This window comes from Struthio camelus, chromosome 15, assembly GCF_040807025.1.
Source record: "Struthio camelus isolate bStrCam1 chromosome 15, bStrCam1.hap1, whole genome shotgun sequence".
Lineage (NCBI taxonomy): Eukaryota > Metazoa > Chordata > Aves > Struthioniformes > Struthionidae > Struthio > Struthio camelus.
The window spans coordinates 8,197,762-8,223,140 of NC_090956.1; the positions used below are offsets into that span (position 1 = coordinate 8,197,762).

General features: G+C 42.5%; 1 long non-coding RNA gene across 9 annotated transcripts in view; it reads right to left on the reverse strand.

Annotated features, from left to right (window-relative positions):
- Positions 1-25,379, reverse strand: part of LOC104153956 (uncharacterized) — a 346,787-nt gene that overhangs the window by 35,029 nt on the left and 286,379 nt on the right. For 4 of the 9 annotated variants that reach the window (XR_011134668.1, XR_011134666.1, XR_011134667.1 and 1 more), the window contains 2 exons: positions 16,979-21,355; positions 868-1,030 (listed from right to left, as the gene is read on the reverse strand). This is a non-coding gene — a long non-coding RNA (uncharacterized lncRNA). Of the gene's footprint in view, positions 1-867; positions 1,031-1,134; positions 1,834-16,978; positions 21,356-25,379 lie in introns of those variants that run through there. The other 5 variants (XR_011134670.1, XR_011134671.1, XR_011134672.1 and 2 more) reach the window with 3 other exon arrangements.

A 25,379-nucleotide genomic window follows, 5' to 3' on the forward strand; every position in this document is an offset into this window, starting at 1 on the left:
GCTACTATCACTGCTCTTTATTTCAAATTCACCACTTTTAGTTTTTATTTATGAAAACAAAATATTACTTAACCTTTTTACAATGCCCATTGCTCTTCTGGACCCGAGGATGCTTCAGCCTTTTCTGTCCCTTTCTTACTAATTGTATTTCAGGATGCCTCTTCCACGCAGTGGGTATCATAAGCTCACTTAGTCAAAAAATGGGATGTTGTGATGCTCAGTCAATGTTGCTAAATTGTTGAGAGAGACTGGGATAATAACTTCACAAGGAATTCAAAGCAGTCATAGCACAAGCAAGTCTAACACTGCAAATACAGTCTATTAAGAAATGCCAATTGTACCAGTAGTATCTATCCTTTAATGTAGCTACCTATAGCAGATGAACTGCTTGCTTTACCTTTAGCAGGTTTGTCTTATTGCTCTGTCTTCAAGTTGGGAGCACGTTTGTGACTGAGAGCTTTTTCAGTCACATGACGGATTTGTGGGTCCAGCTCTGAAGGACACAGAAATCCCTGAGGAGATGCTTCCTAGCCACACTTTAAAAACCACTCTGGACCAGATAGGTCAGGTTTGCTTATATTATAGAAAATCTGTGCCTTTAAGAAGGCAGAGACCACTCTCTTATTCTCAGCACACACTTGTTAGGGTTTTAACCAAAAGAGTTTCTTTCCATCTAGACTGCTATTGCCTTAAGCGTAAAAATAGAGTGAGGGCTGCGTTCAGAAATAAAATGCACAATGGACTCAGGAAGGGGCAAGAACACAGCAAGAGAACTTCAGACTTCTTTGCAATTACAAACCAATTTGCTTATCTCATCCAGAAACCCCTTACAATCAGCATTTTCATCTCACTACAGTCTCTTCTTACCTTTTGCTTCCAAAATAGTGCTGGAGGCTGAGTTCTAGGATCACTCTCCTTGACACGAGCTGTCTGCCTTCCCCGTTTCACTGAAGCTCCATTTCAGTGATGCAGAAAATTAATTAGGACATTTTATTTTCTTCGCATGTAGAGCTAAATACTGTTTCTCAGCCTGAAAAAAAAGGTAACTCTGTGAATGAATAAACACAGAATTAGACTCCTTTTTCATGTTTTTCTGAAGCTGATAGCAAAAACGATCATGAAGAATCTAGATACCTAATTTGCTTTGTTTTAACCATACTGGAAGAAGTTCTGTGTACCAATTAGAGAGATTACATTGCTCAGAGTGATGCAGAGAACCAAATAATCAGGCAAATACACTAACCAGCTGTCACTTAATCAGACAAGAGGAAGCAGTATTCCACAGTGACTGGAAGACAGTCTGTGGCGTGCACATTGGATCATGCACGTATTTATTCCCTTTATTCCCATAATCACTTCTTCTGTGGCCTTTTCTCCAGCCTTTACTCATGAGTATTCCTAGCGTGCATGAATACTGCCGCTGCACTCGGTGGGAAGAGCTCCTGCCTGTGTAACACGGACGTTTACCTGGGCCAGTGGCCACGTGCCTCGAGCAGGCTGCGGCTGTGTATTATCGACCTACGGCTTATCGACCTTGGCTCAGAGGCATCACAGATCACCTGATCTGTTCTGCTGATGCACCAGAGTGAAATATTAAAATGTCAGTAGGGAAAACGTGGATTCATGTTTTCAGCTTCACTCATTACAAATCTCTACAGGGCATGTCATGGGAAAGCTGACACGCCACTAAAGAGAGAGAGAAATAAGGCCAAAAAAGAGATTAATAATAATAGAGCAGACTACGTATCACCTCTGCTCAGATATCGTTGTTCAACACCACTTTGGCAATATTATCCATGTTCAGAAGGTTTTTAGAGGCCATATATTTCACCAGATGAAAACCTTTGTGTTGCTAATACTCCACTACTGAAAAATAGTTGTTTCCACCTATATCTAATAAATATATGTTAGAAGCTCAACTTGATCTAATGTGAGTTCATGCTCAACTGTGCATGTGATGTTTGGATGTAAACATCCTTTTCATTTCATACAATACCACCCCAGTGCTATTGAGTTTTTTCTCATCCTTAGTTATGTCTCAACATGATATTTTTCATCTCAGTGGCTGACTTTATAGCCAAAATGCCTGCACTAAAAGCCACTGTCTTTAAATTGGACTAAAGATGTCAAAGTGTATCTATGCATAGTCCAGTTAAATTACTTTGACTGAGCTAACTTGATAGGAAATGGCACCTTTTTTCCTAAATAGGATAATGCTGGCAAGGTTCACGCAAACAAACAAGAGCCAGCCCCAAACCCTGCTCGCCTAGAAATCCACCGAAGGCTCTTGGCCAGGAAGCGTTTCTGCTGTGAATCGGAGTACAAAAGTTTTGCATTGCAGCCAGATCAAGGTGCGGCACAAAAGAGAAGTTCAATCCTGTTCTGAAGCCCCTTTCGGTTCGGCTCAAAATGCATGCTGACTTTTCCCAAGTCATTTTTTTAACCCATACTTTTTCCTTGCCTCCTTCAAGACAAGGAAACAAATCTTAGCCTCTTTGAATCGTCACAGCTGCAATGACTGCAATATTGTCTAGAGAGGACTCTGTCCAGAGACAGCTTAATCTACAAAAGGATCATTGTAGCGTGGGTATTGTCCTCAACCATAAAGTGCTTTCAAATAATCACAGGCTGTTGTAGGGGGAGGGACAGATAGTTGTATTATGTCTTTATAATTTCTTTATTTAATAGCTCAAAAAAAAAAAAAACTTTGCATAAAGCCTCATACCATCCTATGGGAACGGAGGATTAAATAAAGTAGCATTTTTAACACTCGAAAAGTGTTGTTTTGTTTAGTGACAAAAGCCTTCTGGTCAACAGGAAGATTCCCCTCCTTGGGCTTCCAAGTGCCTTTGCTTGCACAACCCATTTCCCACTGCCCCGATGGTCTCCCAAGCCAGTTCCTGCCGCCTGCGCTCGCAACTCTCCACCGTCCCCTGCCCAAACGTGGGCCTCCTCCCTGTTTTGTGCAAAGGCAGATTAAGCAGAGCAGTAAGAGTTGCAAGAAAATGCATTTCTGTGCAGTAAACACAGCCTGGAGACACCAGTTCCTCTCAGCATTTGATGGCAATTATTTCTGTGTAATAGGCAGTCACCCGGTGACCCTCTCCTTCAGCATGCACCGCTTCTACTGTCAAGTGTTAATCCCTCTGTTACCTACTCAGCTGCACGCTCATTTAGGAGGGCTAATGACTTACACTGTTGCTTCTCTGCGTGATTTTGACGGATATGTAATTAGAGGTGAATGGAGTCTTCAGAGGTACAGCAACCATGAAAGCCAGGGGCAAAGTCAAAAGTATTTGTCTAATTTCACAATCTGCTATTTCACTGAATGAAACCATGTGGTCAGCTGTGCATGGCAGAGAAGAAAGTACAAAAGGAGAAGCCAAAAAAAACAGGATAAAAAAAATGGTTGCCTGGGATTCACAAAGCTCAGAGATGAAAAGGAACGTGTTTCAAAATATTTTTTGTCGGGGTGGTGCCAGAGAGCACATTGAAAGATAAATACCAGGGAGGAACCTGTTCTTCTCACACGGATCGAAAAAGTATCTAAAGGTGAAAAGCTTTGTTTTAAAGTGCTGAAGATCCTTAATCAGTAGCGGAATAAGCGTGGGAACTGGAAAGCAACAAAGGTGAATTGAAGAACTTTCCATGTGCCACAGCACTGGCTTGAAGATTTGGGCTTTATTTATGTAAGCTGGCAATGTCTGCAGCACCTCAGGAAATATCCTGCAGCTCTGACACCGTGTGAATATGTCCTTTTGAAGTCCAAGTAGCTTTTCTTGTTTGTGCCGCAAAATATCACAGGATCAGCTAGTAAAGTTTAATAAGGAGCCATAGTCCTGACAGATCTGAGATGGAAAAAAAGAAAAAGGGAAGAAAATTCCAGTGTCCTTATTTAGATTATGGTCAGCCCGTGGATATGTTCCTTAGGCTTGTGTCCAAATGGGCCCTACCATTCAGCTCTGATTCTTTTTTTCATATCGACAGCCAGGATATTTTCTCTTGTCCAGTTTGGAAAACGGAGTGTAGGTGATGGTCCTCTTTCTGTAGCAAAGGTGTCTTACTGTATTATACTGTGTTTGCACTAAATAATACCCACTCCCTTTCTCTCAGTTACACAGGAGTGCTATATTTACAAATTAAAATAATATACCTTCACCAGTGCTTTGAATGCAGGAGCATAATTTCATTAAAAATTGACAAAACTCAAAATAAAGTAATAATTAGTAATTATTTTAATTCAGCCTGGGCTTATGATCTAATATAGATCACAAAGTTATCTAATAAGAATAGAAATATAATTCCATGCTTAATGAAATAAAAATGAAGCAATTGACTGGCATGCTCTAAAGACTCCTCCTATCAGTTGCTCTCCCAGCTTTCCCCACTTGCCTGCATGCTTCAGTCTTCTGCAGCAAGTGTGAGAATAAAAATAATTGCTAGGATTGATCAAAATATTTATTTATCAGTTCCTCCAGCAAGGAAGTGGCAGGGTACCGCTCTGTGCCAGGTATCTTGCCTTCGTTGCCTTGCAGGTCTGAATTAACTCAGCTGCAACTCCTACTCTGAATCACCTCACACCTTTAATGATACTGGAATTTGAGGCCAGAAAAGTCCCACTAGTATCATCGAATGTGCATTTCGGTAGACTATAAACTGTGGAGCTCCCCCTGCCAATTCCTGCACCAGGCTCCTAGCTTCTAGTTGAAATGAAGCTTGTGTTTTGTTGTATCTTGATTTAAAGTCCGCAAGCAACAGAGAGCTCATCATGTGCCTAAGGACGAAGTTCCAACAGGGATTTGCCGCCATGATCCCAAATGGGAATCTTATTACTAATACGAGGCCATTTTATTTTCCTATTCTCCCCCCCCACACACACACCCCCCCCACCTCCCACGTTGGTAGCAGTGCTTACAGCCCTGCAGAACAGCTCGCCAGCGACGCAGACTGGCCTGAACAGCTACCGTTGAGCTGACACAGTCTGGACTTCCCACCCGACACTAGTAGAGGTGCTGCTGTTCCACCTCGACCCTCCTGCTGGCCGCCTGGCTCCGAATTTAAGTTGTCTTGCGTCAGCACAACATAGCCTACCCTACGCCAGTGCAACAGCCAAATCCCATTTTACCTGCAAGGAGAGTGCACACATAGGAATGTCTCTTGTTTTCAGTCCAGCCTAGTCCCCAGGGCACTAGCAGAGACAGAAGACTACCTGTTGGCAACCTTGGCTAAGATGACTACGGGCCATTGATGAGGATATTTGATTTTGGGCTCTGTTGGTAATCAAACACAGTGACTGCACACTTTTGGCTACTTCTGAATTCAGCAGCTTGATCACTGATACTGCTGTTCACCTTTTGAAATATAAGGGTAGCTTCTCTCACATTTTGACTAACTGGCGAGCAATGCACAGTAGCTGTTATCATGAAAAATCCTGTGCACAATCGCATGGCCTGCAGCTACAAATAATTAAGCCTTGGTGAAATACTGAAATACTAGCTCACTTCATTCTCATGTACATACTAGCCAAGAACCTCAGTAGTGCTCATCTTCGCTTTGCTCCTATTGTGGGGGAGGGAGATGATAAATCGATGCCTTTTGATTTGCGCTCTAATGATCCCGACTTTCCCAGGGAAAAAAAAAAAAATCCACTAAACTGAGTAACGTTTGCTGCAGCTCGGGTCTCTGCAGTAAATATGTATTTTCTTTTGCTGGGGTTTGGATATAATTGACTTGGAAACTTAGCCCAGGCTCGCGGAAAGGTTCACATAACCCAAACCAGGCAGTTTTTGCCTGGTTCAGGTTTAATTATGAATGGTTCACTCAGTCTCAGTAATGACTCATATTCACTAGCTATCCTATATATGAGATGTGACACAAGTGTACTTCAGATACACTAAGCATAATTATTTAATGATGAGGCAAAGTTGATTAGGAAGCCTTTAAGCTATTACACCCTTACAGGGCATTTTGCAGTCACTGAATAAATGAACATAATTTACTTCTTGAAAGCTATGTAACTGCTGCTGGTTTTGAAAATGATATGCAGCTAACAAGCTAAGTTTTTCCCATTACGGAATTTTATACGCAACAAGAAAGAGCACACAGAACCCTATGCATTGCCAAGGAAAACTATTCTTAGTGACTATCAGAGCTAAAAAATGATAGAACTCACATATCCAGTAACAATCATGAACCTGACAAATCAAGCTTGTAAGCCTGTGGTGTGATCTGAAAACCTAAAAAGCTTCCAAGAAAGATCTCTGGTTTAAAAACTTTTTTTCCCCCCCTCTGGATTTTTATTTTTTAAGAGATGTGCAAGACTGAACAGCATGAGAGCAGCATGAGGATGGCTGTGCCATTGAAGGGATGTATTTATATATTATGTAGCTGTGTTCCAATTCTGAAATTGATCCATGGATAAAAATCCCTTAAGGGTTGCTATTAATGAGATTGCTGCTCTGAGTGTATCCAGTAATAAGATTAGGTATGCATTTATCCTGAGCAGAGATAAACCAATGACAAGTTCGTGCCAAGATAAGACAGTCTTGAAAGGCAATTAAACATGGGACATAATGTGCATGCATATGTCTGTGGGAGGCTGCAGGATGGAAAGCCTTGGTTTTCATCTACAGAAGTGCTTCTGGGTGTAACAGGTAGAGAGAAACAAGGACTGCTTTTCACAGTGGTGAGACTAAATTTAAGCTTAAAGATCAAAATATTTGAATTTGGAACCTACAAATAAGTTTTCTAAAATGTACAGATTGGCCTTTTCGGCTTTCGCTCCACTAGCAAAGTGTGAAAACACCACTGACAATTATCACCTGCCCGGAGAGCCACGGCTCAGTCACTGCACTTGGACCTGTTCCACGTTCGAGTTCAGAGACCTGCAGCACCCAAACAGCATCTGGGCTCCTGTACAGCCTCTTGCGCTAAGTTGTGCAAACCAGACCAGGATGCTCTGAGAGAAAAGCCCTCCAGCATCTCCTGCAGGATTCGCTGCAGGAATGGCTGGGCTGTAGTCAAGGCAGCATGTGCGAGTTGTGAACGCCTGTACCATGGATTAAACCTAGCCTGCTTGGAGAGCGCTGGCGGAGTGGCCAAAGCAGGGTATACATAACTGTACGCCAGCACATCCAGAAAGGTACATAAAACCAATGTCTCTCTCCAGTAATTGGTACACGCAGGGTGCAGAAGCCCTCCTGAAGCTGAATTCTCTCTTGTACATAAATGACTCAAGCTCAAATCAAATTTCAAATTACCAAGCTGATTAAATAGACCTTAAAATCCTGCATCCGCTTGCCACACTTCATATATCCGAACCAGAGCCAATTAGCCAGAGCCTCAGCCTGCATGGCCGAATGCCCCGTGTCTTGCTCCGGTCATTAGCAGGCAGCAAGTGAAAAAGTGGACATTGAGGACAGCTATAACACAATTCCTGGAGTAAACTCTGGGGAAATACTGGACAACGACTGCAGTAAAAAGGGTAACAAAGGGAGGACAAAGGCAATAGCTGGCATGGGTGGCGCTTCCTTCAGATTTGCCCCGTCAGCACAAGGTCATTCTGTTCGCACAAATGAGAGCGGCCTGAAGGCTTCTGCCAGCCCCATCAGCTGCCAAAACCTTCAGACAGCATCGTATAAAGACAGTGGGGAGCACTTACAGTAATGACCTGGAGCATCTGTCTCAGGACATTTGGAAGAATTCTTAATAGCAACAAGAACACCAATAATTCTTAATAATAGAATATCTTTCTGAAATTCTCATATCTCACAGTACTGGCATTTCAATGATACATGTAAATAAAGGAAATCAGGCAGTATAGGAAATTTACTCCTCTACCTTTCCTCATTTTTTAAAATATGAAAAATTCTTATGATCAAATGGAGCATCAAATATAGAGATTGCTAATAATTTAGTTCTTTATATTTGACTGAGGATGAATAAACAGGCTTCCACTATCTATTCACAGAATTTGAAGGGATGGCCGTAGGTTTTCAAAATATCCACTAAATCAGTATTCCGTCCATTTAGTGGTGAGTGTATACAGCGTGTGTAGAAAATGTGTGACACTCTTGAATATAGCTGTGTACTTTTAAGAGCCTTCTGTTAGTAAGTTTCAAAAAGCATATGGTATCTATTAATAAATATATTTAGCATTTTAGTTCCTGAGTAATTTATTCACAGGTAATTATTTCCTTAACTTAGTCAAAGCGGGCCAGAACCCAGTTCCCATCTGCTGAAGAAAGCTGTCCTCGTTTCTTCTCTGTCAAGTAAAACATGAGGATCCTTTCGCCAACCCGGCTCAGCTGAGAGAAGCTGTGCAAAGCCACCCCATCTCTGCTTGGTGTAAGTGTGGCCTACTCCTGTGCACTCAAAAATAATTCGAAGGCCTTCCTTTCCACTAAAAGCCTTATTACGAAGTACTAATCAATTCAGTGAGCAGAAATATTCAGTAAGCCGTAGAGTAAGCATTAGCTGGTGTAGCTGCTCCTCTCCCATTAGGCTGCCTGCTCCCTGCTTGGGCAGCTGGTTCCTACAAAGTCAGTCCTTCAGGGCACGCAGGGGACAGCAGTGACATAAATGAACGTAACAGATATTCTGAAGAGTCAATTTTTGTCTTGCATCTTGGGGTGTCTCCTTCAGATATTTAAAAATTTAATCAGCTCTCTTCTAAATTAACATCAGAGATCTACTAGTTGGGTGCAAGGCTCTGGGCGCTTTCTGAAAACTCAGATACTTTTCCTTTTCTCTCTATGTCCTTTCTTCACTGCCCCCTCCTGTAATCAGGATCCCGAAGTGTATGCTTTCTGATGAGGATTAAACCATGACCTATGCATGATTGCAGGAAATAAGCCTTTAAAATATGCCTAAGTGCTCTGCTTGTTTGAAGTTACTGATCCTTAAAATAGATGTCTGAAAAAATGTGCAATTTCAAATGTTTCTGCAGATATTATTCCACTATATGTAACAAGGAGACACATCAAGCCAAGTTACATCAGTTATGCTCCATTATATCACAAGCTGAGCCAAATGAAACAAAATACACAGTAATATTTCAACTGAAAACGCAAGACTTGTACAGTTCCTTTCCCTAGTTGCCATTTACAAAGTATTAAAATATTCACCTTGATTTTGGGGGTTTACTTCAGCTCTTTACCAAAAAGCTTGCTCCCTTTCACTATTAAAAAAAATAATAATTAATGAATTGCAAGAAATGATGCATGGTTCCCTGTTCATTTTTGTCCTCATCACTGATGATTTTACAGCCCAGTAGGATATCCCCAGCTTCTCTTCCCAAAGCCAAAGGGTACTACACTGACTAATCGTGCCTCATACAGAAAGCCTTCTGTGCTTCCAGCCCCCCTTGCTGTCCTGCTCTCCAGCCCTTCTTATTCTGTTTTAGCCTTTTGCAGAGAAGATGATCAAGACAAGCAGTATTTGAGATTTGGTACACCAAGGATTGATATAATCAGCATAAGAATCATCTTTATGTCGTTCTTCGGTACTTTCCTCATTATTCTTAGCATTGTTCCCCTGTTTGATGGCCACTGAGCTTTGAATTGCTTTTGCCTGAATATGTGCAATGACTCTTAAGAGCTCTTTCCGAAATAAGTCTTTATAGTGAGCCTACATAGACTAAGAAATCAGCTGAACTCACACAGGAGCAAGCAGCAGGGAGTTGTTTTTACTTCCTCTCTTTCAGCTTGGTGCACGGAGGGGGGCCTGGTAAGCTCCAGAAATCAGGGAGACCGCAGCAAACCCAGGACTTCTCCAGGACACACAGTTCCCACTTGTTTTGTGATCTTGCTGCTCAGAGAAGTTGGTAAAAGGTGGTAAAAGGATGGATTCATTTGCAGGGGCTGGGGGCGGGGAGGCTTTTTAGCCCTTTTGAGACATTAGATACCTGGGTCACCACTGGAAACCTGGTCAAAGAAGTCAGTGCCTTAATACAGTACTGTCTTTCCTTTATAGATTCCTGCATGCTTACTAAGCTCACTGGCAAATCTCTTTCACAGGCATTTGATACAGTGAGTGTATTTGAGTATACTGATAGAAGTAGTAGAGTAATATTTCTCCCTCCTTATTAGCCTCTCGAGATAGTGAGAACATCATTTTGTCCTATTTAATCATGTTACTTTAATCCTAGCCAAGTCAAGGTAAGTTCAGAAGTTTTTACCTTAACTGAAGTTTTTACAGCGTTTATGCCAGAGCTTATCTGTGTGCACATGCAAGCCTATGAGAACATCATTTCAGTCATTTTCACAGCAGTGATCAAAGAAAATCACAAATGCCGTGGACTTCAAAGAAAAGGGCAACGGTCCAGATCTAGTTCTGAGGTGGTATGCACAAAACGGGTGAGATCTGAACTAAAATGCTTAAAAATAGCTCCCAGTTTGCAGCACTGGGTATTTAAGGGCGAGCAGAACGAGGGTCGGTGGGGATGTGCCGTTCACTGGCGACAGCAGGAGGCCTTGCTGCAAGTCCAGTTACGCAGCCCTGCTCTCCTCTGCCCATGGAAACGTCAGGCCCTGCAGAGCATTAAATAGCCTGTGTGCGGCAGAGCCTTGACGTCTCATGTCCGTGCAGCTAGGGCCAACTGAAGAAAACAAATAATGCAGACCCAACCTCTCCTTTTTTCAACTTTGAAGAGAAATAGAGGGGAAAAAAAGAGGCCTTTCACCGCAGCACCTATCCCAGAAGACAGGAAAGAAAGAGAAGGAACGATCCCAAACTCTTGATCCCTTCCTGGACCTGTAAAATCCTCTGCCTACCTTCAAGGAGAATGGTTACACTCCCACTCTCCCACTCGGGATATAAGGAGAAGGAGTACGGGCTCTGCCTTCCTGCAAGGACAAGAAAATGGTGCTTGCTCTTGCCCTTCCCTTCCACAACCTCAGCCCGGCCCAGGTTCATTGCCAAAACAAACCCTGGGGGTTCGAGGACGAGGGAGCGAGGGCAAAGCAGCCCTGTACTGTGAACTGCTGACCAGGGAAGTGGTTAGAGTCCGGCAAAGCTACAGCTCCAGGCTGCTACGGGCAGCCTCACACCCCCAGCAGTAGTTCAAATGTCATACACCATTTATTGGCCTATGTTACTTTTGTACTTTATTTAAGCCCACCCTAATAAAATGCATCACTAACAGTCAAAGGTGATTTTTCTGTAGGTGCTTGAGAAAGGGTAGATGGCAGGAAAGGATGTGCCGTTCCCACAAGCCAGCACTGGTAAGGTGGGAGGGGAAAACTCAAGAGTTTCATTTAACGTAGATACAGCTTCCATTTCTGCACATTGTGGTGCCTGCACAATCATAGAGAAATAAATCTCAGCTAAAATGTTGATGAATTTTTGGCTGCTCTAAATAATTAATTAGGTCCTCTCTCTTTTGAACAAGGGTGTAACTTTCCATGTTTCAAACGTCTTCCCCCTTAAATCACAAGGGGATCGATCGCTCAAGTTATTCAGGTTAAGTCATTTATTTATTTATTTTTAACATCCCTAGTCAAAATAAAGTTTGAACCTTTTAGAGAGGAGGGACAAAGTGGTTTCTTTTTCATCTCACTCAAGGTAAAGCCCCAGGGGGAAGTACGTGTCTCTTTCCAGTAGCTGAATCATAGAGATTGGTAGGTCAATCAGGTCCCGTACAACTTACAGTCTATGCTCATATCCTAATTTTTGACATTCTCCAAGTCTAGGATGTTTCAGAGATGAGAGTGCACGATATCACAGGCTAGTTTTGAGACAGATGCAGCAACAAGGATACCTGGTATCCCCTCGTGTAAACCACAGGAGACTGAGTTCCCCTCTTGACATGTTGACTAAACAACAGTCAGTCGTGCTACACTATCATGCAACAGCATAGACAATGAGGACTTAAAAAATATTCCTTCTGTCCCTTCAGTATGTGTCAAAAGGCGTATCCAAGGCCTCTCTTGGATGTTGCTTAATGTGGAAACCAGGCTATCCTGTGAGTATATAAAATGGGCATTAAGTATATTAAACATTGGATTCAGTCCCTAATGAGGGGCTTTGATCTCCTTTCATAAGACTCAGATGTGAAAATTGGGCTCCGAAAGCAGATCAGTAGAATATCTCTTTCCTAACAACTCCATTCTGCTGCATCTCAAGTAAGGCCCATCCTGCGACTGGCCTCACATGAAAACCCTGCAATACCAAATTGGCAGCGGTCAGTATGCAACTCTAGTTTCCTGCAAAGTGGAAAAAAAGCACATGCTGGCAAAGAATGAAAACTCAGCTTCATGCCGTACTTCGCCACCGCTACCTTAGCAGTCACCCCAAGGGCCTCCAGCCCTCAACATCCATGCTGCAAAAACAGGACTACTGTCACTCTGCCTCAAAGACATTGTGAGGAAAACACCATATCCATAACTGCAAAGGGCATCAGGGTATGATAGATGCAATAGCAGATTGCACTCTCAGCTGAATTTCTAACCAAGGCCTGTTGAATCACGGACTACTCTGGGCTTTCAAAGTTGTCAATAAATCCAGGATTAATGACTTCTGCCTGTTCCATTTTGTAACTCATTACTGCAGGTACCAAAGCTAGTGAGCTGCTCTAGACTTACATGAGGGTTTTTTTTTTTACTGGCTCATCACTGTAAAAACCTGAACCGTTTAGTTTTTGCCCAGGAACCTTGGTTACTGCTGTTTAGCTGTTAGCGTAACCAAGTTTCTATATCTGCTGCTTCCACTAATTTGTCACTCTTTGCTGTGGAAACTGTCATAACTGCCTAATTTAAAATGCAGACTGCCTAAGAAAGAGTCTCCTGAGAAGTGACAGATTCAGAGAAGTACTACATGTGCAGGAGAGCACTTTAAAGTGAAGTGCATGCTCTCATGTTTCTGGAATGAGACCGACAGAGCTACATGTTATGAAAGTTGGAGTCTTACAAGATTTTCTTCAAAAAAAAGTCCTTTGGTGCTATCAGTCTCATCAAAAAGTCTCACTGATTTCCTCATGTGTGGATAGCCATAGGTCAAAACTTACTTCTTTTTTATTTTTTGGCGTTATTGCCCATACACTTATTTAACCATAGGTACTAAAAGCATCAGCCATTACTCAGAAGATTGGGGTAACAGAACCAGGTATAAACTGCCATTGTTTCCCTATCTCAAAAGTTAACTCTACTCCAGCTGAACATCTGCCCATTAAAAACTAAGTCAGAAGCAACATCTCACAACAGGGGCACCATGGTATTTTCATCTTTTATGAGATTGCGGGATAAAAAAAATTGCATTTGTGAGCCACTTGCAGGTCACAGTGCCACAGAAGCAGAAAGGGGTGCTAACTGCCATATGCGCCAAAGAGCTACTTTTCTTCTCCAAGAATTAATCTCAACACCAGACTTCGTCCAACTCGTTGGCAGGTGGCTGCATGGCCACCCAGCCTTCTCAGTGCTATGGACCCCAATGCGGCCTCGGGACTCGCATTCAGTTTTCTCCGTCGTATCAGACTCACGTGTGACCTGTGAAAGTCACAGAAGGCACCTGAAACTCCTCCAAGGTTTCCATCTCCCTTGTTGAGATGCCCTAAATATATTTTGGAATCTAGCCTCTAATCTGCCTGTGCAGATTCTCCGTCCTCTTGTCTTCGCCTTTTTTATGCCTGGTCTGGTGTAAATGTAATCTCTCCACAGCAGCTGCCAGCTCCTGAGCTATGTGCTCATGGCACAATAGGACCCCCAATGTCATTTAGGAGCCACTGTAATCCGAATAACAAAAACAAACTTTCCAGTTATCTCAGCAACCACATTATCTTCTTCATTCTTTTTTCCAGCTTAATTTCTATATATCTACATACCATAGGTCATCAAACAGTTTTGTGCTCTGAGGCTGATGTAGATTTAATGCATTGTCATACTTTCTATTTCAATGCTTCTTGAGTGTGATTTATTAAAATGACAGACCACACTACAGTTTGCAATGCAGGGCTAATTCATTCCCACTTTTTAATACAGTTCCTCACATCATTTTCAGCATTTGAGAGAATATGTATTTATTTTAATCACCCTGTGCTGAATATATGATTTTTTTTTTCTTAGATGAAATTTCCTTTTAATGGAGGCTGGGTCATGAGAGAGCAATTATTTGAGTTATGTGCACACTACAGGATAATTTAAAATCAGCTTTCAGGTCAATCTTTTTTAATTATCTATTTTATCAACTGTTTTGACTAGCAGTTTAAATAATTGTGTTTGCCTAATACCTGGAAATGTAATTGCTTTTAGATGGCCTTTATTCTGATCTCAGTGTCAGCTCCTTTCTCTCCATACCGCGCATGTTTGCACCTGTCTGCATGGTGACAGATTTATGGTGACAGCTCGTATAACTTATTTATAAAATGATAAATTATTTTTGAATTTCTTTAAGTTCACAAACTGGGAATACAGAGAAACACCTGCTTTCCGCACTAAGCTAAAGAGGATCTGGTAAGCCAAAGGGAAACCATGTCTGCTGGTGAAGAGCACATTTCAAGAGAAACAAACCTAGTGGGCCTTCCTTATGCAGGTTTTAGGGAGGGTTCCAGGGATATAATTTTCTGGCTACAGAGTCTCTGTTGCTGGAGCAGAGATTGGATGGCTACTGTAAGTGTGGGAACCTCATCTGGAGTCAGTGGGGAGCGAGAGCCTCCTCCCGAGCAGAGGAGGAGCAGAGCCAAGTGGAAGTGCCTTGAACAGCTGCTGGACACAGGCTCTCCACTGAGGCCAGCCAGAGCTGAGCAAACTCCTTTGCCGACAGGGCACCGCTACCCTCCTGTGCCTTCCTCTGCCCTGCAAGAAATACATCTCTCTGTCCTTCAGCTTTTTGTTTACCTAAGCACAGACTTCAGCATATGGCCCACTGATGTTTCTACCCCAACTCTATATGTACCAAGCCTGTAATTGCAGTAGGAGTGTCATTATGAAGCCATCTTGTTAACGTAAAAGGATTAGTTCATCAGCAGGCAGTTTCCCTAGGTAATGGAGTCTGGGATGTCCAGTTGATACACTATACGAAGGGTAACAAGATCCTCTAATAGCAATTAGTCCTCATTCCCAGCACTACAAGCAGGAATAAACAAGTGAATTGCCTTGTAGGAGCTGTAAGCAGACAGAGCCGATAGTACAGATATAGATTGCACTGAACAACCAGATAACAGTTACAGAGCATGCAAACGAAAGGACTGTTACGGGAGCAGAACACATACAAGGTACACTCTGACCTGCCCCTACAGCAGCAGTACCAGGAGCGCCAGTTGGGGAAGTCTACGGCAGGTGTTTCTATGCATATGCACTCATGGAAAGAGTCACTATAACAGCTAGCCATTTGCTTAAGTGTAAATAAGTTGGAAGAGGGATTATCCAGAGCAGCCCCTCTCTTCCTGTTCCATTTTTGGCATCTGTAATTTCATTTGGGTCATTCCAGTACTACTATTATCAGCTCATTTTAGAGGAAAGGATTCCTGGGGCTGTGGCCCCAACACCTACTGCCTGCTGTGCTCCTTACAGTGCAGCAACAGTAACATTTGGTTGATGCATATTAGGACAGTCAATGAAAGAAAAAAATCCTATGTCCCAGTGGATGGTGTGATTCTGCATTAAATGGTCATGTGGGTCTGCATGAAGTCTTCTGGAATACGTCCTTCCGATAGACTCCTTACCCTTTATGCACCCTTCTCACAATGTAACTCTCACAGTCACTTTTAAAAGTAATAAAGATAGTTATCAGTGACACCCAAAAAGACATTGGTTTTAATTTACCATTGTGAAATCCTACTCACACAAGCATCCATTTATCAGAAGGTCGGCAGCCTCTTGGCTGGATGGCAGCTTCTTTTCTCATCGACATATCGGTTTCATATTATCCAGGCCAGTTCTTGGTTTCATTAGGCAGCCCTTTGTAAATCAGCACTTCAGTAGAGATAAACTAGCACACCTGCACAGAAGCCAAAACCTGTGATTTCCTACAGCAGCTGGCAACCCGGCCTGTGCCATTCTGAACTGTTTTCAGTCCACCAGTGGAACGGCAATGCTCCAGAGAGCTCTGTGCCAGCTATGACTACTGTTGCGTACTGGTCACCCCACTAGGTAGGTGGCAAATCACTGCTTTGGTACTAGACCAAATCTGGTCTAGGCTTGGCTATTCAATGCTTCAACCCTCATAATAAGCAATATAGCTACATATCGATTAACACTAAAGTAGCTGCAGAAATGCAAACGTACATAGCATTGACATTTATTTGCCTACTGAGAAGGACTTAATTTTCTTTTTGAGAGTGACTAAGATACCGGCATTATGGTTCGTGCTTTTCAAATTGTCCCTAGTTGAAAAAAGAACTATCCCTCAAGGTAAAGCAAATGAGCCTTTTTCTTTGTGATTTTCTTTGTGATTTCAATCCTTCCACTGGAAGGCTAGAACTGCATATAAGTTAGAGATACACAGGTTGGTCTTTTGAGCATTCATTTCCCAAGAAGCATACAGACAAAAAAAATCCTAATAGGAATAAAACTACACAATTTAGACTATCCATCTGCATTGCCAGAAGAAAAGTAGGTATTTATTGTGTATTCATGAGAGAATAAGGCGGGGTCAGGCCTTTGGATGATGCACACAGTAGCTGCAATTTCAGGAATAAAAAGGGCGAAGGGGAAACGCGAACCTGCAAAAAGCACACTGCCAGCGAGTCTCAGAACCTAGAACTCGCCCCTCGTCCTCCCTCCAGTTGCCAACGTTTTGCCCTTAGAAGGCAAAATTTTGGTCTCATTTAAACCTATTCATCCTGCTTGCAGATTTGATCTAACTAAACACAGGAGGGTTCCTAACTAGCTGGTTCTCATTATACTTGGCAAACACTGAGGTGTCTATCCATCCACGCAAAAACTTCCTCCTGGCTTTATCTTTCTCAGTGAAAGAGAGCGCAATATATACAGGGCAAATACAGCTTCATCTTAGCCCAACACCAGAACTGTTTGACGGTGCTCACCTTTACGCGTTAATCCTCACACAGAAGTCCTGGAGCGGAAAAGCTGCCCCACACCTTCCCCTGCTACCACGGCTTCTGCGCTTGTGTCACCTGCCTTGTCCTCTGCTTCCACAAGCTTTTACAGTCTGCTTCTGTGGTAATGTTTTTTACTGGCAAACACATCTTCTGCTTGTTCCTGTTGGCATCCTATCTATAGATGAGTGTGAATGTGCATGCCTATGTACGTATTTGTGCTTTTCTGTATATTTGTGTATGTGACTGTATGTTTGTATTTCACTTGTAATTGTTTCCTTCCGGCTGCAATGGAAAGCTGTAAATATTCCAACTTCTTCTGGCACATATAAGCAGTTGTGATTACAAGCACGCAAGTTTGGAGATAACAGCTGACGCATCCATTTCTGATCACCATTTCAGTGGGAAGCCTGCCTTTAAATCTGTATTTGGAAAGGAAAAATGAAGGTTCTTCAGAAAAGATAAAATTGTGTGGGTTTGCACTTACCTAGGTACAAGCTGAGCTCTGAGACAGGTGAGCTTAATGTTAGGGTTGAAGCTGCACATTGTTAAGCTGAACGTTACAAATACATTTTTAGGTATACTTACATTAGCATCGAGGGGCCTTATTGTTTTATGAAAAAAATTCAAAAAGTTCCACCTAGGTAGGTAGAATGACATAATTATAGTGAAAACACATTTGAATGGTCTAAAAAAGCATGTATTTCCTTTGTAATCACACTCTTTCTGCACGTAAGTATGTGTTTATACTACTTGATCCTGAAATGGTGCAAATCTGAAGAGCACCAAAGATCTCAAACTGCTTCATTCGGCTTTGAAGCGCAGCTGTATCAATATTTCAGTTACTTCTACATCTTCATATCAAAAGCAGCACTGTGATTAAAGATAAGTCATTTGTTCAAACGGATTTATTCAATGAAGCTCTCTTATTTTCTTGTTCTTGCACTATCCACGAACAGATTGCAGTTTACATGAATTTAGCCCCAGTTTCGCTAAAAAAAAAAAAAAAAAGGAACTAAAAAAACAGAAGTACTTAGAAGCTGATATTTCAGATTTGATTCTGAACGGGAATGGGAGGACATACTGAGACACTGATACTCCAGTGTTAAATGACTGGATAGATAACCTAAAAGAATGGGTAACACAGATGATGGACAATGTTTTCTCTGACAGATTTAAAAGGATTTCCCCCACGCACAGCCAGTTGCCCTGCCAGGACACCAAGAGGGAAACTGTCCCTTGCCTATTCTGCATTTCAACTGTGCTTAATTTAGCTTAACTTCAGCCACTGGACCTGAAACTGCCCCAGGCGCTTGGGGGATCCTGTAAGACAAAACACAGATTTACTTAGCTATTTATTTTTCATTGTTCAAAATCAGGAAAACACATGATTGATATCAGGCTTCAACAGTTGCAAATAATCACCATTCATGAAGTGCCCTGCATTTCCTGGCCCGCATAAATCAATAAGCATGATGGTGAAACGGCTCCTGCATCAGCAGCGTCACATACGCCTCAGCCGCAGGACTCGAGGGTCTGTGGGTCGTGATGAAGGACTCCAGAAGCACCCCTCTCCCGCCCGGATATAGCGAGCTCCTGGACCACGGGCTGAGCTGGTAGCAGCAGCAAGGCTGGGACGCTGCTAGCTCTGCCTTCCCCGGGGCCTCTGCCTCCCGCCTGGCACCCGTACGTACGTGCACAAGCCCCCGGAGGCCCCTGCTCCTGCACGCAGGGATGGGGTGGGGTGGCAGCAAGCAACGGGCAAGCCAGGACCAGCAAACGAACCCAGTCGACGATTCCCAGGGGATGTTTCTTACCTTCAGAGCTCCCCCGTGGTGTTTGAAGCCACTTGTCAACGAAGACTTATAGGGAAACAGAGCCGCAGTTCCCACCCACCATTAGCGGGGTGACTTCGTCCCCGTTTGTCCGGCAGGCACGCAGCAAGGCTGCTCCGCTACTCTCCCGCCTCTCAAGTCATGCCGAAAGCTGCGCTGGGCAACTGTGGCATGTGCCATACCTCTCAGATGACTAATAGCCAGCCTAGGCCCAGACAGAGCCGTTACGATATATTAAGTCAATACAGCATAGAGTCCTTTGCATTTCTGTCCCGATCTGGAGACATTAATTGCATTTGTAATAGCTCCAGGGGGCTTGCAGACTAAACGCAATTTCAATGAACTATTATCTTTCTTGGAAAGGACCATTAAGATTGCAGAGCAAGTGCTCAGTGTGAGATGCCATTTGTACAAACTGTGTCATGAACTGTGCAGAGGGACTTGGAGCCTTTGTAGTAAAACAAGCAAGCGAGACAGGGTGCAGCAAACAGCCCTTCCGAAACCGTTCCAGATATTCTCATTACTGTGCAGTATTTGAGTTAGTGCTTAGAGGCCACAGGGTACACAGACACATCGCACTGCAGTGAAACAAGACCTTCTTGCAAACTGAGGTGGTTTTAATAGAATGGATCTTAATAACCAACGCTATTCTATCACGGTGCTATTCAATACCATTTATTCCGTCTCCGTAAAAGTGACAAAAAACAGGTATCATCCTTTTGGGATTCAATATTCAAACCCAAATAACTCAGCTGCTACGAATTTCTTTTTATCATTATCGGAAAGAACTGGCACGGCTTAATCTTCTGCTGATTGAATTTAGCGTTTGGCTTTTAAAACAAGACCAAAATCAGGTCCTTAAATTCCACCAGCACAGATGACAGGGCAATACTTGCAAAGCAGCTGTGGTTTCTGACTGTTCTCAGGGACGAGAGGGTGTGCAGGAAGCAAAAGCACTGAAGTACTAGGGCAAATTGGTATTTGCATCACCACAGCTTTTGTAACGATTTTGATACTTGTTTTTTCTGACTTTGAGAACAGATTTAGAGGATGTTTATAAACATGTATGGCTAATTTTCAGAGGCTGCCTTGCTACAGACACTGCTCCACCTTTGAAGAGGCATGAAGGAGGTTAATATTATAGGGCTGAATGATGCCAGTTGCTTTCATGTAAAACAGTGGAAGGTGATGCTGCTTGCATAACAAATGAATTGTGAGAAAATGAAATGAGTCCCTGAGATTGGTTTTGAGGCTATGTAACGATACAAGGCTAAAATCATGCAGTGTTGGCTTTGTCATGTTAAACATACTCTATATTATATCTCAGCATATATCTATAATCGTAATTCATTCTTTTCATCTTCACAGGCAACATGAGCTTGAACAAGAGATATGCCGTAGAACCACAGTAGTCACAATATAAATAATACAAACATAATCCTGGATACAGAAAAATAAAGACCAAGACTAGTTTTTGCTTCCAGCCAAAACTGTAGTTTGCCAACTTTCTGTACCTAGAGAAATGCAAAACAGGACGTGTAACTTTGTCAAGCGCATAAGGATCTGGGTTCAAACGATGCCGCTCCCATCCCTGTGGTACCAAACCAACACAACAAACAGTCACGAGGTGGTAAAATCTGCAGTCAGATTAAAGGCCAGGAGCAGTGCCAATGGCTTTCATTAGTAGAAAAACAGATAATGCTCCTTCCTATCAACAGATGGATCTGGTAGTTTTACAATTTTGTTTTCTATACAATTCTAGGTCAAATGAAGCGTTTAATGATCTTTTCCCTATCTAGTATCAGAACTTGAGGGGGTGTGTAAACAGCCTCTCCAGCCATTTCAGAAGTAAGGAGTAGATTTCCTGGACACTGGAGGGCTGGATGCTCTTCAAACTGGGCACCTACCATTGTGGAGCCTGATACTTAAAAAATCACACAGCAACAAACAGGTCAAATTTCCAGTCTTGCTCAATACCCAGAAGACTCCTCTATTGGAAGCCTTAATTACACCATCAGGCACAAAGGTCTGCTAAAATAATGTGGGTTTGGACAGTGCCTTTCGCCCAGTTTAAGTTATCTTTATGAACCATACAAAATGTTACTGGTTAAGCATAACTTGTCTTGCACAAGAAGTCCTGGATGTTATACCTACCTCGCCGCAGGTGAGGTATATTCGGTGCTACTTAACTACCAATTCGGTCAGATATCTTTTCCTAGCAATATATTTAAAACAAAGTGGTAAGGCTACCCGTTGGGTTGGTCATACCCAATGCCACGCAAACTCAGCTCCGAAGCGGCGGTGTGCTTCCCTGACACGAGCCCTGTCGTAGGATGTGCCAGGGCCAGGCAGTGCCACACTGTGGGCACAGGGCCATCCTGGTATGTTTTGCTGTCATTTCCTTGGCTAGGACATCGCTGTTATTAGGCAAAGCCTGTGGGTGATGTCCTATGTAGGTGGGATCTTAATTGCTGACTTAGAGTCCAGGTACAGATTTCCTTCTACATTGTTGAGTCCAAACGAAATAAATCTGAGGAAAGAAGGAAAGGCAGGAATAGCAAGTGGCACAGGGGAGCAGAGCTTACTGCACAGGGATTCACTGCGTCGCCTCCGCCACGGCTGCCACAGCCAAGCAAATTCATTTGTGCGGCCTCCAAACACACTGGCTCTCTCCTGCACTCCCACCCTGCTGCCCTTTCATTCCACCACCCTTAATTATGTGCTACCAATTCATAAACGACATGCATCTTAGAAAACACGTGTCACCGATCCACTGCATTTAGGGACCAGATGGGGATGGCAGCGATACCTGGGCACAACTGTCTGGTGTCTATGCATCAATGACTGGTGGGTGGCATATTGGCCTCTTCATTTCAGAGCTTCGCTTCCTGTTTTTCAATTCACAGTTCACAAGTCAGTGACCGTTCTAGCTTCCTCATGCCCATGGTACTTCATGTGTCACACCCCTTCACCGCTGTCAGATGCCAAGCAAAATTCATTTTCTTTTGTAAAAGCTAATCTCTTTGTAACAGCATTTCTACATAAATTAATGACAGATCAGAATATAAAGATGTTCATTTTTGATTATTTGCCCATTTACAAGAAATTCAGTTAAAACTCTGTTTAGTTTTATCATCGCTAGACAAAATAAGCCTGACAGGATATTCTAGCCTCTGGATTATGTAGATAACACAAAGAAATGTCATTTACATTTTCATTCTTTTCACAGAGCAACAAACCCATGCTTGCAAGCAAATTAAAATTCAGAACTTAATTGGATTTTTATATTCTCTTTAAACAGGTAATATTGTTTTTCTTCTTTTTATTATTGTATCCGAACACCGGATTTCATTTTGAGAGTGCGCCACTGAAGGTGAGAGGCCCTCTGTGCTAAATGGTTCATTTAACACTATTAAAATTTACCTTTCTTCAGTGCGTTTGAGGATTTAGATTGTTGAATACCAGTATTTCAGTATTATTATTAAACAAGAGAAAGGCTAGGGAAAATGATTTTCTTGTGCATATGCATGGACATACATACAAATATATATCTGCACAAGCACATGCATCTGTATATTTGCATGTATGTGTGCATGTACACAAATACATATTTCTATGTGTATCTATATCTATGCACACAAATTTAGAAAGCATGTTCTAGTAATTTATCTCTGCACGTTCGTATTTCTGCCATACCTCGACAAAACATTTGAGGAAAAAGAAAACATATTTTGTTTGAGTCTTTCCAAAAATCTACTATGGCATGAAAACAATGGAAATCACTTACTAGTGCCCTTTCTTTTTATCATGAACTTCACTAAAATATGGCACTGCCAGATACTACGTTTAAGACCCTGACTCTGGCGTTGGCCAGCCAGCTCCAAGCAGTGCCTCTGCAACTGTAGATAACGAAGTGCAAGCCTCCTACTGTATGCAAACTGCATGCCTTAGCCAGAAGAAAGAGGCTTATTAAGACAGAACTAGAAATATCCTAGGGAAAACTTAGCTAAGCTGTTCATGTTTTCATTAAAGGAGATAGTGAGACGAGGACACTGACAAGAAACAGCATTTGTAAGGGCAATCAGAGGGAAAAGGCATCGTGAGGGATGCCATGGTACACTGCCACTACCACCTCGTTACATCAAAGAGGAGAATCTCACCATGGTGCTGGGCACCCTGCACTTAAAACCCACAGAAACCTTTCTGCTTTGTGGCTCTGGAATGGAAGCAACTCTTCATGTCGCTTTCCTCAGAACAGTCATTTGACACCAGAAAAATATCTGAAATTATTAAAATGAGGAGTGATGAGGATACCATTTCCTGCCTGGTGCTTCTCGCTTCTCCTTCTAAGCAGCCTCAGCACAGTGGAGAGGCACGAGGTGGCCTTGGGCAACACAGTTATGCTTTATTCCAGGTTGACAAGGTCTTCCAGCAAATACAGAGCCTACTCAGGCTGGAATATTCCCATCCACCTAATAAATACTCCCTGACCCTGAAGAATTCACTTAAGTGGAAGCTTGACCGCAAAAGCCTCTGCGCTAAGCAAATACACTTGGATTAATCCCAGCTCTCCCTTTACTCCTGTTACTTCCGGTCAACGCAGGTCAAACATCACACCTGCAACTCAAAAACCTCCCCACACTACAAATCTGTATGGGGTGACGTATGAGCAGAAAGCATCTCCGAGTGAGGGCCTAATTATTAAACCGCCAGTACCATTGGGAACAACTTGACCACAAATGTCAACTAATCAGCAGGGCAAGGAGCATTCTTGCTGAAGCAGAAAATTCTCTACATCAAGTCTCTGCATTTCACGTTGTATCATTTTCAAGCGCGTGACTTGAAACCGATGGTGGCAGATGTCTTCCCACGTATTTCATGTTTTCCCTGCATCAGTGATGCAAAGTTTCAACCCCTGCCACGAGCTGCACAAGCGTGTAAATTTAAAATGTACTTTGCCTCCTCAGGATTGACCTTCCCAGCCCATTATTAGTTGCGCTTACTACCACAGCTACATGAGCGAGACCTATGCAAGTTCAGCGCAGCAAATCTCCCACATCAGTTGAGGGTTTGGCCCTCATTTTATAAGCTGTGTTTATCGTATCTTTATCTTAAAGATTGGGACAGCCTAAACCACATGTAGGAAGAATTGCAACTTGAGCAAGGATTTGGAGTAACTTTTCAAAAATGAGTCTTTCCCACACACATTCACAAATAAGTAATAAAGAGAGAAACAATGAATAAAAGTCACCATTTGCTTTAATATTTTTTTCATAGTTTTGTCTACCTAGATCTTGGCACTCTCTGGGAGTTCAGAAGCAAGCATACAGTCTGTCAAAAAGCCATTTTTGTGTTATTTCCATCCAACTTGGGGCAAAAAACTATTAAACGAACATATAATGGGAAAACCTGTTCCTACTAGGATAGCAAGTCCAACTTTGTAGACATCAAAGGTTTGTCTAATTCAAATTTCTTTGGCATAACTGTCAAAATTTGCTCTGCCATGCTTATTTATCTCAGCCATGTGGCACTGTTTTTTCCTCTGATTAGCTCAGCTATGAACCTAGCCAGCCTCACTCAAACGTGATTTCCAGTATAAGAGTGTGAGTTGCGAGACACAAGCATAACCTGCTCCTCCCCAGGCTTCGGGCCAGCCACACTCTCCACTGAAACGTCCAGAGGACAAGAATGTGAAAGGAGCTCACAGATATAGTCACACAAAATCATTATAGAATTTGAAAGATGTTCTCAGAGATTTTTTCATTCTTCTGTTTTTTTTTAATTAAAATGCTTTCTGTTTTAGTAATAATCAAAACTCTCTTTAAAGCACACTAACCTGCTATGAAGTTAAAAAATAAAACACAGCTGGTAAGAGAATTTTTTCATTTGTATCTCAAATATCTGCTGTGAGACGATGCCTGATCACCCATTTCTGCCAGAAGTATTTCTGATCATACATGTGCTTTTGAGTAAATAAATAAAAATATAAACAGAAGGAAGTACTGGCTTTCTGCATAAAATTTGGATTTTTCTGTTGAATACCAACACTTTCTCCTTCCACGAGGCAACCCATATGAATGGGAAGGATTTCTTTCTTTCCGTGTTGTCCTCAGCCCTCAAAAAAAAAACATTTTTCTATAGCAGAAAACATTTGCTCTTTCTATCAGTTCTAGTGAGAGTGTCACCTTTCCAAAATGGATAATAAATTTACTCATCAGTTTATCAGCACGCTTATCTTCAGCTTCTTCTTCAGAGCGCAGATGATTTGCTACTGCCCGATTAACATCAACTTGACTCAGGTGAATATGATGAGAGTAAATGTGTCCTAAAAGCAGCAGGCTAGGTGGAAGGCTGTATGGCTGAGATCCCACCACACATATACACACTTACAGCAGAGCAGTTGAGGTTCTTCAGCAGCGACTCCCATGAGTGTGCTGCCACTGTGGTCCTGGCCACAAGGAAGGTACCATGGAGAGGATGGGGAGATCGCCACGGGGCTGAGTTCAACGGGATATCATCACTGACTACAGTGCGAACCCTTGTCGTGATTAAAA